Raw genomic sequence first — 16,874 nt, forward strand, 5'->3', positions numbered from 1 at the left:
AAATAAATGGTTTTGTACTGACTCCACCAATAAAAGAACATTTTGAATTGCCTCACATTGTTTCCATTTGCTCCTTTGCCAGTGTAACAAATGTAGAGGCTTGCTGCACTGTTTTTTAACTGCCTGGTCGCGCAATTGGCGTAGGAACTACGGCAATTGGCGTGGGAACTAGGTCAATTGGCGTGGGAACTTCTGTTCTAGGGCACCTAGAAATAAAATTAATTTTGCCCCTAGATGTTAGGAACCCTCTCACTTGACCCCAACAGGGTCCGAGCAGTAATGGCGACGAGAAAGGGTCACGCCAGCGAGGAGGGTCCTACCATTGAGCGCAATGGCGGAGAAAGCTTTGAACCGGCTAAGTAAGAATAAGCAGAAACCTGGAATCCTCAACTCTGGTTCTGTTCGACCTAGAGGGCTCAGATTCGGTGACCATGTAGTCCTAGTTGCGGCAGGATTGCATGTCAAATTGCGACCCTCTCGTGGCAACAGAACGGAGTCAGGGTAATGTTAAAGTTTAGGTTTCTGCCATTGACTTGCATGGCAGAAAAAAAGCCACTTTGGTAATGTGCTTTTAAACTGTCTTTTGGTACCTCCGGTTCCGGGGGTCGTGCAAGGCTGATATTTTGCCACAATGGCAAGGGTCCTCCCGCATGAGGACAAGGTAAATTTCAACCTGCTCAGACCCACAGAACGGGTTATTTTACATTATATTCACGCAATTGGCGTGGGAACTACTTAGGGCCGCGGTCAAGTTCACAGGCAATTGGCGTGGGAACTTCTGTTCTAGGGCACCTAGGAATAAAATTATTTTTGCCCATAGATGTTAGGCACTGTTTACCACTGTACAGTATACTGTGGAAGACACATAATGAAACGATACTGAACATGTAGAATAAATGCATAGTTTTATTTATTCGGGTTTATTACACAGTATACTGTACGGCCGGAAAACATCAGCATACAGTACAATATTATCCATCGAAATCCCCCCATTAGCCGTTTTCTTTTCTGAGGAAAAAAAAAGAAAAGTTTTAATGTACAGTAATGGTCAGCCCCCTAAAGAAGTACCCAGCCAGCCCCACCAAAATAATACGGCAACAAGACAGTACTCACCATAGAATTAAAATTCATTTTCCCCCAGATGTTAGGAACCCCCTCACTTCACCCCAACAGGGTCTGAGCATGTACAGTACTGTACTTTAAAATAAATTAAATATGCAATTTTACTATTACTGCGCGCGCACGCACAGACTGTGTACTGTAGGTTGAACCGCGAAGGTATTAGACTTCAGAGACAACAGCTCGCAAACGCCCCCATGCGTTTTTACACGGCATTGCAGTATTACAGCCAGCGGGAATAAAATGCTTAAATCACAGCCGCGAAAATAACGCTATACACCCCGGGAGAAAACGACACAAAACCGCACATCACCGGGATCTTCTGAAATTCGCGGAGCTAGCCAAGTAAGAATAAAGTTGGTCGCCACTGTATAAGTGACTTATGAATCTTTGGGAGATGGTGAAAAATAGGTACCGTGGGAAAAGGATTGAAGAGAAAATCTGCTTACTGCTTGGACAAAACCTGCAACTCCCTACCTAGATCTATAAGTTTCCCAATCTCTTTAAGATACATTTGTGTGGGGTCTGTGGTGAGTTTGCAATAAGCCTCGATGTTATTGAGCTGTCTTAGGGCCTCCGTATGGTACATTTCAGATCTCAAGACCACTACCGCTCCCCCTTTGTCCGCATTCTTTATTACTATATCACTTCTTTTCTTTAAGATAGACAAATGCTGATGTTCCTCTTTTGATAAATTATTGTATTCTGAGGTTGAGAAATTATAGCCTTTAGCCAAAAGCTGCAGATCTCTTTCCACTAATCTCTCATACATCTCCAGATGCGGACCTTTAGAAAATGACGGACAGAATATGGATTTATTTTTAAGTGTTTGTCAGAAATAAAAATTGTTCTGCAACCCCTATATTCTGCATATCAGTATTGTCTTGCTCAGTGTATAGATCCTCCATATCTTGCAGTATATTCTCTAAAGGACAGCCTGCCGTTGGCGAGATCATCCGCCGGAGGACCCAGATCCGTACCATCTGGGGCATCCACCGGAGGAGCAACACCCACCACAGGCTGCCTAGAGTGGAAAAACTTCTTTAATGATAATTTACGAATATATTTCTGTAATCACCATATTGAACAGATCAAAATTGTCCTGGATAGCAAAATTAAGACCTTTGTTAAGAATGTTCAATTCCCCCTCTGTCAAGTCAATCCCTGAGATATTCACAACATTGTTCTCCATAATCAATGAACCATTTTCCTCTTCTTTATTGGCCCTTCTTTTGGGCGAGCGCCGTGTCCTTTTAGTGAGTTTTTTGACTCCTTAAGATCCATAGATCATACGAAGTTGACGCTGCCCCCTGATGATGTGGAGGATCTTTTCTGTGTCTGTCTTCTGAATCTGTGCGATCACTGTATCTGTCAGTTTCTTCATCTGTGGTAAAAGAGACCGCTGAGGTGCGGTATTCCAAATCTGAAACATCAGACATACTTGAAGTTCCTGATGTTCTTTTCTTCAGGATTGAATTTTTTGGGGTTGACTTCCTAGGATATGATGGTCTCCTGTAAGTATCTTTTTTCTGTGTATGGTCTTGTTGGTAACTCATCCTCAGTGGAGGTGGTTTTTGCCAAACATAGATTTGGTTCTTCTCGTAGTCAATCCTGTCTCTGTCAAATTGTATCTGTTTCTTTGTCATTATTGTTTCCTCAATATCATTAACAGATTTGGAGAGATTTTTGTCTAAGATATCAAAATTGTCCATGTCTCTATATGTTTTTAGATTGGATTGTAAATCTTTAATTGTTTCTTAACTATATTTCTTTCTTGGATTTTGGTTTTAATAATGAGCTCAATAAGTTTTTCTGAGCATTCATTCAAAATATGGACCCATTCATTTTCGAATTCTTTTGAGGGGAAACCAAAAGATTGTGTTTTCTTGATACGTAGCCCTCTGGGTATTCTTTTGACAACTAAGTAATTGTCCAAAGTTGTGATGTCCCACCATAGTTTCAGAAAATATAGATTTAAATCTGTTTCATCCTCACAGATGTTAGAAAAAGTATTCTCAAATACATGTGCAGCTCTTCTCTTGCGCCCTGTATTGTCTGCACAGTTTTGTACATATGTTGTATTTGTCTCAGTATGTTCCACTATGATATCCTCCTCTATTACTTCATCCATTTCAGAGTATAGCAAGATGTTCCCAATAAAATATGAAAAATCAAAACGGTAATTTCTAGCCCCCAAAAATGATTTAAACACAATTCATAGAATAAATGATCTTCCAACACAGCAAGCAAACGGATAGTGTGAGAATACTTATAGATAATAGGAAACAGCGTTCCTAGAGCACCGTGCTCAGCTGTAGGAAATCACTAGATACCAATCTAGTATGAAGCCTCTGAATGAGGAAGACAGGGAAACACCACTCTGCAAACACATGTGTAGTCTGTGTCTCATAGCATATCTCCTAATATGTGGGGAACTTGTGCTGTATGGTGAGTGTCAGTAACAAATCTCTTACCTCCCAATAACACAATAAATAACGTCCCCCTGGAGAAAAAGACACCAATAACGTATGACACCCAGCCCGTAATGAATGGACTGGGGTACTCACAGTTGAGAGTTAACCTGTTTGGGTGAATCCCACGGCGTGCATCACGTAGAGATGAACAGCAGAAGTATCCTCACGGGAAAAACGGAGCTCAGCAATTGAAAAATGAGGGGGCTAGTTACCGGTAAATAAAAGTCCTTTAATCCATGGTAGACATCATGGCACGGGATAAGTAAAAACCTCGAACGCGTTTCGGGCCGTCGCCCTTTGTCAACGAGAATGTTTCACAGACTGCGGCTGCCGCAGCTGATATAGGAGTTATTATATTTCCACTCACTGGCTTGCTACAGCAATTTATTATGTTTTTGGAAGTATTACTCTTAGCAGTCCACTCGTTGCTTACATGGGAACTTTTTCCGGTCTAATCCACTGACGTCACTGAGTTCTCGCGGTATCTGGAGCTGAGTACTCACTGTGTGACGCAGGATTGAGAGGAAGGCGGCGTCCCTCATGTTCCCCGGGCTCCGGAGGTGTCCATAGATGCTGCTGCAGTGTACCTACACTGGACACTATACCAAAGTCATCTGCTACCGGGTTCCTGCGTCTGGCTGGCTGAGTTTTACTCAAAAATTCTTTTTATTAAGCTATGTTTGTGAGTGTGCATTTTTAAATCCTTGACTCCATAAATATATTGTTATACCTTTTACGCTATGAGTGCACCTGTTTTTTCTGTGTTTTTATAGATATCTTCAAGGAAGTGGTGTTCCCTTCAATCGGGCTGCAGAGACTGTTTTGGATAGCAATTGGAGCATTTTTTAGAATTTGTATATTTTTTATTATATATTTTTTCTGGACTTTTCATCTGTTATTTTTATATTTTTATATGTTTGTGTATTGTTTGTACTATGTTTCTCCATCTTGTATAGTATAGCTTTTTTTTCATCATTTATATTCATTTAGTGGTTTAGGTTGGCGCCATTTTTTCTTTTTGATATGTATATATATATATATATATATATATATATATATATATATATATATGTATATATACAGTGTTCGACAAATCTATACATTTGCTCGCCCCAGGCGAGTGGATTTAACCCCCGGGCGAGTAAATATTGGCCCAAGCAGCACACGTTTGGTACTAGGTGGCGAGTAGATTTTTTTGTGTGGCGAGTAGATTTTTTGGTGATTTGTCGAACACTGTATATATATATATATTTCTGGCTGGGTGGAGGGCATTCTAAAACCACTTGTCAGGAACACACCCAGCTATATCCAGGATACCACCGACCTGCTAAACAAACTGAATGCAATTGGCCCCCTCCCAACAGGAACACTACTAGCAACCATGGATGTAGAGTCACTTTATACCAACATCCCCCACGAGGATGGGATTTCAGCCTGCAGATACTTTCTGGGACCGCAGGAGCCACTCACAGAGACAGTGACTAAATGCATCGAATTTATTCTGACCCAAAACTACTTCACATTTGGAAATGGCACATACCTTCAGACAACCGGGACCGCTATGGGTACTCGGATGGCGCCACAGTATGCCAATCTGTTCTGCGCAAAACTGGAAAGTGACTTTCTGTCCACCTGTCACTTGAAACCCCTTACATACCTTCGCTACATCGATGACATCCTCCTGATTTAGACCTCTGGCAAGCAGGACCTCCTACAGTTCTATGACAACTTCAATACTTTCCACCCGACCATCAACCTCAAACTCACCCATTCCCCGGATGAAGTACACTTCCTAGACACCACCATTACTATAAAGAACAACCAACTACAGACCTCTGTATACCGCAAACCTACAGACAGAGCCAGCTATTTGAGGGACAACAGCTTCCACCTGACACACACCAAACATGCAACCATCTACAGTCAAGCCATACGATACAACCGGATATGCTCCGACACAGCAGACAGAGACCAGCGGATTAAAGCCTTGAGATCAGACTTTATAAACCGTGGATATAACCACAGAATTGTAGACCAACAAATTCACAAAGCCACCAGAATACCAAGAAGTGATCTCCTGAATACAAACAGAAAGAGACAAGCGATAGGGTACCTTTGGTTGTCACATATAACCCACACCTAGGAGCCCTACGCAAGATCGCCAGGAAACTACAACCCATCCTCCAGGAAGATACAAGACTGCAACAGGTCTTCCCTGAAGCACCCTTATTATCATACAGACAACCCCATAATCTCAAGAATATTATGGTGAGGAGTAAAGTATTCAGCAGTACAACTGAATGTGGGACAAAACCATGCCAGGACCCAAGATGCAAAACCTGCACAATACTCTACACAGCGGACACAATACAAATACCACACAGGAATCGGGAATACAAAATCAGAGGAAGGTTCACCTGTTCTTCCAGCAATGTCATGTACCTCATCATGTGCATGAAATGCCCAGGGGGCTGCTACTACATAGGTGAGACAGGGCAGGGGCTAAACAAGAGAATGAACCTGCACCGCCACAGCATCACACACGGAACAAGAGACAGTCCTGTTGGCGATCATTTCTCTGACTCTGGCCATAAGATGAATGATCTGAGGGTTGCCATACTCAAAGGTAATCTTAAAACACCGAAAGAGAGACGGTTGCATGAATACAAATTTATGCAACTGTTCGGGACACTTAGCAGTGGCCTAAACAGAGATCGAAATTTTATGAGTCATTACTGACACAAGTGAACTCTCTTCCCATGAGCGCTAAAGGCCATGTCTGTACATACTGTGCTATATGTATGCACACACAGCTGTCTCTCACACATACTTATACTCCTTGTTTTTCCATCCCTATACACCAATAGGGACCACAAAGTATCCACACACACTTTTAGTTGTGCTACTAACTCTCACATTTCCACACCCACCCACACCGTTTATATCCACTCCCACTGCACACACACCTTTTGAAAAGCACTGTATATACTGTGGGCTCTCCATTCATTTTTATTCACACTGATACACATACACACTCTTTCATCACTTGCTTTCAGTAACCTTTTGACACCTCCAGCCATAAAACACATCCAAACCGGGGGAAGGACCAGCACAGATAACATTCCAATAGACACTGTTTATAGTATAGCTTTTGCTTGCTTCATTCATTGTAACATCGCCGGAAGAAGAGATCAGTGTATCTCGAAAGCTCGCACAAATAAAAGCATTTCGTTAGCCACAGAACGGTATCATCTATTTATTTTTTGATTATTGAAGCTCGGCTAACACGGTACTGATACCAATATATATATATATATATATATATATATATATATATATATATATATATATATATATATATATATATATATATATATATATATATATATATATATATATATATATATATATATATATATATATATATAGATAGATAGATCTATATATAGATAGATAGATAGATAGATAGATAGATAGATAGATAGATATATCTACATATCTATATACATATATATCTACACATAATATATAGTTAATTATATATAGATAAATATATATGTTGATATATGTATATATATATCTAATTATATATATATTTATTTATATATATATATATATATATATCTATGAATATATCAAGAGAGACTAACAGAGAGAGTCAAAGAGAGAGAGAAACAGAGAGAGAAAGAGAGAGAAAGCGAGATAAACAGACAGAGAGAAAAACAGAAAAAGAGACAAACATACAGATGTGTGTGTATGGTTACATCTAGCTAATTGTAACCAGAAATCTGTTCAGCATAGCACTGTAGATGATTTCACACACATTGTTATTGTAATTCAAAGAGTCTACATGTTTTGCACATGTTGATTGCCTAAGCCGAAAGTAATGTTTCGATTCCTGTGAAAAGAGTATCTTACCCAAAGAATTTCAGCCAATTATTGTAACAAATTTCTTGTGGGAGAAAACCTAGGCGTATAACTGCTACGTTGTATTATAACCTTGGAAGATAACATGTAACTATTCACAAATTCAGCAGACATCCGTATGCGTTCAACTTCACACAACGTACACTTGGAGAGAAGAAATGGCAGAAGCTTCCACATTGCACAGCCATCCACGTAAATCATACAAATTTATGATTTATGAAGCAATCGAATCAACGCCAGAGAAAAGTGCAAACATGGCCAAAATCTATGACTTGATCGAAAAGAAATATCCATACTACCAACAACCTGACATACAACGAAATTTTAAAACTTCTGTACGATTCACTTTATCCGCAAATGAATATTTTGAGCGTGTCCATGATCGGCTAGATCAACGATGTGGATGCTGGCATGTTGCGCCATCATTTAAACTTACCATGGAACATGGAACATATCTTCTGTTAAATAGTATATTTTTGCCTAATACCAGTGACACTGAAGCCGCATCGACTGTCGCGTCTGCTGATCTACCTGCACCCTCCATTCAGCCAGAGCAGATGCAAGATGGACATAACTACTATGATATGTATCCAAACTTATATGGGCAATACCAATGTGGATGGGAAAACAACCAACAACTGTACGTACCTCCGGACGTCTTGTTTAAGAAGCCACTGCAGATCCATATGACGCCCTCATGGAGATGTGTGTGATTCAGGATTCAACGGTTGCCTCAACCATGGATGATACTGTTGTGCCTTCCTGCAGCGAGCAGTTGCAGCCAAATCAGTTTTGACTTCTACAAGAATGGTAAATACAAATTTCGTTATGCCTTTACTCAAATTATGTATGTCTACATTAATAATATACACCATTTGTTAGCCAAATGAGTGGATACAGCTTAACATTGCAGACAGGCTTACATGTAGCGTGCACAAAGACCTTATTTCCTATAACAATATACTACATGACGAACCATTAGTACACATTGACAAATCTACGTAAGTACCAGCACTCACTGTCTAATAGCTAAATGATGAAAACAGTTGTAATGCAGAATAAACTTTTAATAATAAAATGAACCAGAGATAAATCAAATGTGTTTGCAGAAACCAGTATCACAAATGGGCATGTCACAAAGTGAGGGGTGGGGGGAAAAGAAGGAAAAGGGGAAAAAACATGAAACACAAGGAATATACACAAAAAAACGGAGAACGGAAAGTATGCTAGGGGGGCGACGTTTCGAGGGACTACCTCTTCATCTGGCCCATTCCCCCTGGTCCAAAAGGACCGAGAGGTACTTCCCTAAGCCTCCCTTCCCCTATACCTGGTCAAATCAAACACCCCTGAAAATAGCTAGTAAACATATAGTGTAAGCTAAATACAGCTAAACAGCTAATAGCAGGGCAGCAAGAATCCACTAATGGTACAGTTAAAGCTGAACACAGCTTGCAAGAAAGCAGCTTGCAAATGAGCACCAAGAGTCCAAACAGTCAGCTGCTCGTGTGGAGTGCTGAGCAGCTGAAGGAGCAGAGCCACTGAGGGTTTGACCACTTCATTTATTTTTCTCATTAACCTTTCACTGACTGTGTGGACTCTTGGTGCTCATTTGCAAGCTGCTTTCATGCAAGCTGTGTTCAGCTTTAACTGTACCATTAGTGGATTCTTGCTGCCCTGCTATTAGCTGTCTAGCTGTATTTAGCTTACACTATATGTTTACTAGCTATTTTCAGGGGTGTCTGATTTGACCAGGTATAGGGGAAGGGAGGCTTAGGGAAGTACCTCTCGGTCCTTTTGGACCAGGGGGAATGGGCCAGATGAAGAGGTAGTCCCTCGAAACGTCGCCCCCCTAGCATACTTTACGTTCTCCGTTTTTTTGTGTATATTCCTTGTGTTTCATGTTTTTTCCCCTTTTCCTTCTTCCCCCCCCCCAACCCCTCACTTTGTGACATGCCCATTTGTGATACTGGTTTCTGCAAACACATTTGATTTATTTCTGGTTCATTTTATTATTAAATGTTTATTCTGCATTACAACTGTTTTCATCATTTAGCTATTAGACAGTGAGTGCTGGTACTTACGTAGATTTGTTAGTACTATACAGGGGAATAAGGGTCCCCTTTTGTTCCGTGCACCCTGCAATTGCATATATTTAACACCATCAGAGTGCTGTCTATCGTCCCCTTTTACCATTAGTACACATTGGTGACGGAGTCCTAAATCCTAGATTATTATCGCTTTTAAAGTATCATTTAAACATGTTACACTAATTGTAACACACACAAACACCTCATTGTTTAGCATTCAACATATAAAAAAAAGTGTCGCCCACATATGACGTGGGAACCTGGTCATGTCCCAAGGCGTCCTTAAAAAGGTTACCGATGCAAGCCCCACCCCTAACCGACGTGCGCGCGTGAAACCGTATTGGCTGTGCCCGTAGCTTATTGTTACGGTCAGTGCAGTGTGTCATGCGCGCGCATCAGTAGGGCGGTGCGTGCACAGTGCTGGAGGCCAATGTTCATTCAGTGGGAGGGGTGTTTGCGTGCATTTCACGGTGCCTTAACATGACGTCACACGTCTTTTGTTCGCTCATTGGCTGATTGTCCGTTTCTTCCGTGGGCACACGTCCGTTTACAACGTTTAGATATGTACGTGTGTAGAAGTGAATTTGTTTCGCTTCCATATCATAACTTCCAGCCATGATATGCGTACTGCTAGCAGCACCATGGAGGGACATGTATTGAACGCACAGCGTACACATCGTTTTGCGCATGCGCTAAGACTTAGTCCACACATTCGTGACGTGTACGCACAACAGACATTGTGTGCGCACATTATTATGTATACAGGCACCGGAACTAACATATCAGTAGTAATGCCAGCAACGCCATTCGCAAAATGAGACAGTTCTGTATCTATAGTTTTATCCTTACAGTTTAAACATATTCGTTACTTATGCGTGAATATCCACAATCATATAGAGATGTGTTAAGCCTTGTCATGCTGAGACATATATAAATGTGCCATCTATGAACATCATGTGTTTGCTGTATTTCACAGATGTCGCGGATGAATACATGGGACCAATGTATGATTTCAGATGAGCCAATCGTTATATTAGATGATTGTGACGACTAACGAACAACTATTTCAATAACTATGTAACAATGCTTTCAATGATTGGTGCGCAGATTAACAATCACTACATAATGTTATCCTATTATTATTATTTACTAGGCACTTAATTAACATAATGATGTTGCTAAGCACTGAAGTTAGAACTTATATTGTTTTTTTGTTCTTTTCTACTAACAATATATGTATTGCCATGTGTTATATGCAACCAACATTATCACTCAGCAAACACATTAATCTACTATATATTATAATCTCACGTGTGACTTTTCAAAGAATGTAAATGCTACATAACAACTCGTAGACATTGTATGTGAACGTACACAATAACAATAGTGAGGTGATAGAAACTGTTTAGTCGTGTGCATTTTATATTATCAACTAAGTTGTAGTGCTAACCTAACATGCATGAGCTAATGAATGTTAGTTAAAGAGCATGAAAGCATGAACATTTGTGTGTACATTTTATTCACACGACTAACTATAGTTTAGTGTTATTAGTAAACGTTCAACACATACACATACATAGCTAAGTGAGGCCGATGATAAAAGCAACATTATTATGTTGGTTTATATTATTTCACGTAGAAATACATGCATCACACAAAAACTACAACACACACACACACACACACACACACTGTTGCTGAAATGTGTGCGCATGCAAATGTCAACATCATTGATGTTCATATGTTGACATTAGTTATAAAGGATCATGGTCATTATGAATAACTAACGTGAATGAAATAAAAATTATATTAACAACATTGTCATTGTGTTGAATGAATTAGGAAAAGTTGAGAATCCAAAAAACTATACTTTGGAATGTTGTTAACATTTTGACACATGTTACATGTACGTCAAATCAATACACATTTTTCACTTATACATACACATGTGACAATGTAGTAATCAACATGAAGATGAAGTGATACAACAACTAATCACATACATTGCAATGTTAATGATGTATAAAACATTGGGGTCTTTTCATACAAACATGCATTGAGTGTTAACATCGCTCATGTGCATCAATGGATATTCTCCTCCCATGTGCATCAATAGCTGAGCAGGGTTTATCCCCTTATCTCCCCCCACCCCTATATTCCGTGAATGGATGTTTTTACGTTTGCTAAATTACATGTTATGTAATGTCCCTAATGATTGTAAAACACACTGCACAATAACCACCAAGTGTAGCTAAACGCACGTATACAATGCAGAAACGACATGTTTCAATTGTCACATCTTTGTCAATACGTTCTGTTTATACATCCTGTAACTATACCTGTATCTAGGTTTGCACATCTTATGACAGATGTGAAGTGAAATACATACCATGAGCAGTCATTGAAGTGATATACCTTGAAAAAGAAAACATGAATGAATATAAATCATTGTCATGACATGTTCATTAAGGTAAGCAACACACAGAATTGACAATTTTGTATGTGATATGAAACAACATCTCGAATACGTCAAATATGATCTGAAATACACAATAGTGTACACATTATTGTGACTCACATGTCACACTGCAAAAGAAACATTGTATGTAACCATACTGCACTAACTATTGACTATGGACATAGTAGGTTTATTGTGTATGCGTAACCAAAAAGAGCATGTACATAAAATATAGATTTAGTACACATTATTTCTTCACGTACACACAACACCTTTTATTGGTAAGAAGTATAATACAACCTGTTGATGAATGACATACCGGTGCCACATGCAATTGTCCACACAGCAGAGAAGAGAAATGTGTGCGAACCATATTCATCTGTTTCCTAAGTGAATGGTATTTGGACAAATGTATTTATCATAACAAAGAATGAATACATCTATGTAGTACTATGAACATATATGTATTTGCTTACATGAAAAAAATGTGTTTATGACATTCAGACGTGTCTCAACACCACTGGCTGTTTGGTCAGTGTCAGCTGGTAAATTGACGGGATGGTCCTCCTCCAAACCCTCACGTATGTCTGTTTGTACATTATTGCGGAGTGCCACATTGTGCAAAATGCAACATGCAATTATAATATCAGACACTTTAGCAGACTTATATTGAAGTGCCCCACCAGTTCTATCGCGACACCTAAATCTTGTCTTGAGAAGCCCAAATGTCCTCTCTATGACGGATCGCGTAGATATATGGGCAACATTGTACCTCTCCTCTGCTTCACATTGAGGGTTTGCCGCAGGGGTCAACAGCCACGGCCTAATTCCGTATCCCGAGTCACCTATAATCCATCGTGCACAAATATGAAAAAATTAGTGTTAACATTATTACATACAACATTTCCTAGAAAAACAAGAGTTGTTTGTTAAAACATCATAATATGTACTCACCCACCAGCCAACCAGATCCAAAATTGCCTTCTTTGAAAGCATGGAAGACTGATGAGTTTCTCAAAATAGAGGAATCATGACTGGAACCAGGGAATTTGGCTACCACATGCATAATCTTCATCGTGGCATCGCATACCACCTGTACATTCAGGGAATGGTAGTGCTTACGGTTGCAGTAAGCATGCTCACTCTGACTAGGCGGGATCAAAGCAACATGGGTGCAATCGATTGCACCCATCACACATGGTATCCCGGCTATGGTATAAAAGCCATTCCTGACTTCCAGCCACTCTGTGTGCTCTGTAGGAAAATGAATATAATTCCTAGCGCGTCTATTGAGTGCACATAGAAACTGGGTAAAGGCCCGCGAGAATGTAGATTGCGAGACCCCGCCCACTATGCCCACAGTTGTCTGGAATGATGCGGAAGCAAGATAATGTAATGAGCACAGCATTTTAACAAGCCCAGGGACTGCACAACCTCTGGCTGTCACAAAATCTAAATCTCCCCATATCGCTTCATAAAGAGCTAAGATTGCTGCTGAACTCAAATGATAGCGACTTACAATCTCCTCCTCGTTCATCCCATCTAACAGGGTTCTCTCCCTGTACAAACGAGGACGAGGCACAACTTCTCTCCTCTCTCTTCTCCTCTCATCTCCTTGCCCTCTCCCTCTCCTGTCCGCGTGCCTGTCCCTGCCACTGTCCTTGCCTCTGTCCCTGTCCCTTCCTTGGCCTGTGACACCCTCTCCATCAGCAAGCCTCTCGTCCAATAGAATCTTCCTCCGTCTCATAAACATTTGCATCATTTTCAGGTCTGCAGCTGTGAATGCACAGGTAATTGCCCTCCTTTAAATACATATGTGATGATGTCAGGTGACTTGCTGAAGTGCAATGTGTTACATTAACATATCCAAGTTGTTCACTCCCAACATTTATCCAGTAGCAATTAAAAGGATTATTTATGTGTGTTCACCAGGCAATCATGATATTTGAGAATGATGTAACGTTAAGCTTTGTACAAGCATTTATTGTCAAGTATTTCTGGAATGTGTAATGCATGTACCACTTCTGAATGCAACACTCAGTCATCTAATTAGGATACAACCATGACAATGACGTTGAGAAACTACGTTGCAACATGTGTAATTTGGCATGTTATTGTCACCTGTTCACATGAACTAATTGTAAGTGCATATGCATAATTTAACGCCATCAGGATAGTTGCTATTGATTCAGTTTCAATCGTGTAAAAATAAGTAACTATTATAGATGTGTGTATAAGTTAGCATGAAGTGATTCTAATGCATCGTGTACAATGTAAACATGCAATGTTATTGAGTGTCCAATTGCGGGCGTCATCAAAAGAGGGAGGTCACAAAGTACATGTAAACATGAAAACAAACAGCTACATTTACGTTTGATCAGGCGTTACACATTACAAGCATTGTATAATGTATTGCAACATTACTAGATGCTGGATCTGTTAGATGTGTGAAATGTGTTACATCATATAATAAATTGAAGCAAACTTAAGTAACGTGTTTGATATGATGTGACCTGTTCCTTTAAGAGTTGAGTATAGGATTTTCCCTTGACACATCATAACATGAAGACTAATGTGACACGCAAATCATCATAACATATAAAAGTACAATGTTATGCAAATAATAAACGTAAGGGGTGACACGATGAAGTGAATGACCTCGACACTGTAATGCCAAGCAAATTTTATTATGAGAAATAGAACGTAAACACTACTATAATGTTATAAGTCCCCGCTCCATTAACTCCATTGATGTAGAGATGAGGTTTTTTTTCTAAGGGCCGTCCCGGCAAACTTGCCAATCGTTCTCCCCTCCAACTTGCCATCTGTAGTTGGCGGGACCAATTGCAGATGAAATCTCCGTTTCTGAGTGCCGATCAACACCGATAAGCTGATCGGGGCTACTTGAATACAGCCGATTTCAAAAAGTGCCGATAAGTGCGGATAATTGGGTTATCGGCAGCCGCATGCCGATACATTTTTATCGGCAAGAAAAACTGCCGATTTTGAGCACTTATCGGCGCTTACTGAATCTCAAATCCAATTTTGGCGGGAAAATGCCGATAAAAGCCTTATCGGCGCTTACTGCATGAGGCCCTAAGCTCTTTCCCCACTTTACACACTGTACCTGCAGCTTTCCCATTGCAGTCTCTCACAGGGCTGCCTGTGTATGTGCCTTCAGATCAGCACAGCAAACTGTCTGTGCTGCCTTTTACCTTGCAGCTCGATAATTAGGGCTCAGGTGAGAGGGAAGGGAACACACCCTGGAAGGTGCTGGGTCCTATGTACCTCCCCTCAAACACTTTCTGCTTCAGTACATCACATATCCCCCCCTTTGCTCAATCGTTATCGGGTGAGCACTTGAAAACAGGGAGGTGTATACCCGGGACAATGCATCGGCATTTCCATGCTTGGAGCCTGGCCTGTGTTCAACTGTGAACTGGAAACCCTGGAGACTCAAGAACCAGCAGGTTACACAAGCATTCTTTTCCTTATTTTGCTACATGTATTTTAACGGTGCATGGTCCGTTATTAGGGTAAATTTTCTCCCTAACAAATAATATTTTAGAGTCTCCAATGCCCATTTGATGGCCAAGCCCTCTTTCTCAACTACGGCATATCTTTTCTCATGGACAGTTACAGTGGCGGCCGCCTTTAGCCTCGTGTGGCCGTAGCGGCGCAACTCTGATAACCGCGGGCAGGTGCATTTTTTATTTTTTTGTCCGGAGTGTATTACGTTATTTTAGCGCTTGTAATATTACTATTTTATTAGCGCTGTCTGCAATACTGCAATACCGTCTAAAAACTCAGGGGGGCGTTCGCGAGCTGTTGTCTTCGAAGTCTAAAACTTTAGCAGTTCAACCTACGTCAGTACACAGTCTACGTGTGCACGTGCAGTAATTGTAAATTTGCATATTTAGACATCTATTTGCAGTGCTGTACCCTGTATGTCTCATTTGAAAATTGTTGAAACGCATAGGCGTGTACAGTACTGTAACAGTATCACATTTCGGCATATACAGCACTCTCTCCTCGCTCGCCCCCGCACACACACAGGATAATTTACTGTACTGCACTGCAGTATTTCAACTTCTTATCTTATCTACAGTACAGTACACCTCTCCCACACCATTCTTTGAATGTGTGTCTTTCTGGTTTCAATCACATTCCTGCTTGATAGCTGATAATTACTGCGCATGCGTCTGTAAGTTCACCACTGCTTGCTTGCGAAGTTCAGAGTGAGTGACCACCAAAAAAAAAATATTTATTTTTTCTCCTCATTTTTTATTTTTATTTTCTCCACAAGCCTGCCTAAACCAACTTGATATTACGATATTCACTCTGTACTTTAGCTATTGACTGCGACACTGTGCGTTTGACTGCACATGGTTGATTTGTGTGCTTTTTATGTATTTGGGGGTGTAGGGATCAAATTATTATGATGTCCTGCCTTTTGAAAATATACAATTTCATTTGAACTGCAGTACAGCTAATCCTTCATGCAGCTGTACCCTCTACCCCCCTCCCCCATGCACACACACAAGGCTCACTCAAGGATTTGAACCTCTTATCGACAGACACCTCTCCAGAGCCATTCCGTTTCTAAAGCTTGTCATTGTGTTTTTAATCGTCCGGCCCTAGCCGAGCATCACCTCTCTGTGCCTGCGTGCCTAATTTTCCTATTGTTGGCTTTGAGTCACCTCTCTGTAATCCTCTTTGGGATGGGAGATAGCTGATGATTACTGCTCATGACTCAACCCCAACCCTTTGAGGCTTTGTTTACAGTAACGCTTTTGATAATGCCTTCTC

This window comes from Ascaphus truei, chromosome 3, assembly GCF_040206685.1.
Source record: "Ascaphus truei isolate aAscTru1 chromosome 3, aAscTru1.hap1, whole genome shotgun sequence".
NCBI lineage: Eukaryota > Metazoa > Chordata > Amphibia > Anura > Ascaphidae > Ascaphus > Ascaphus truei.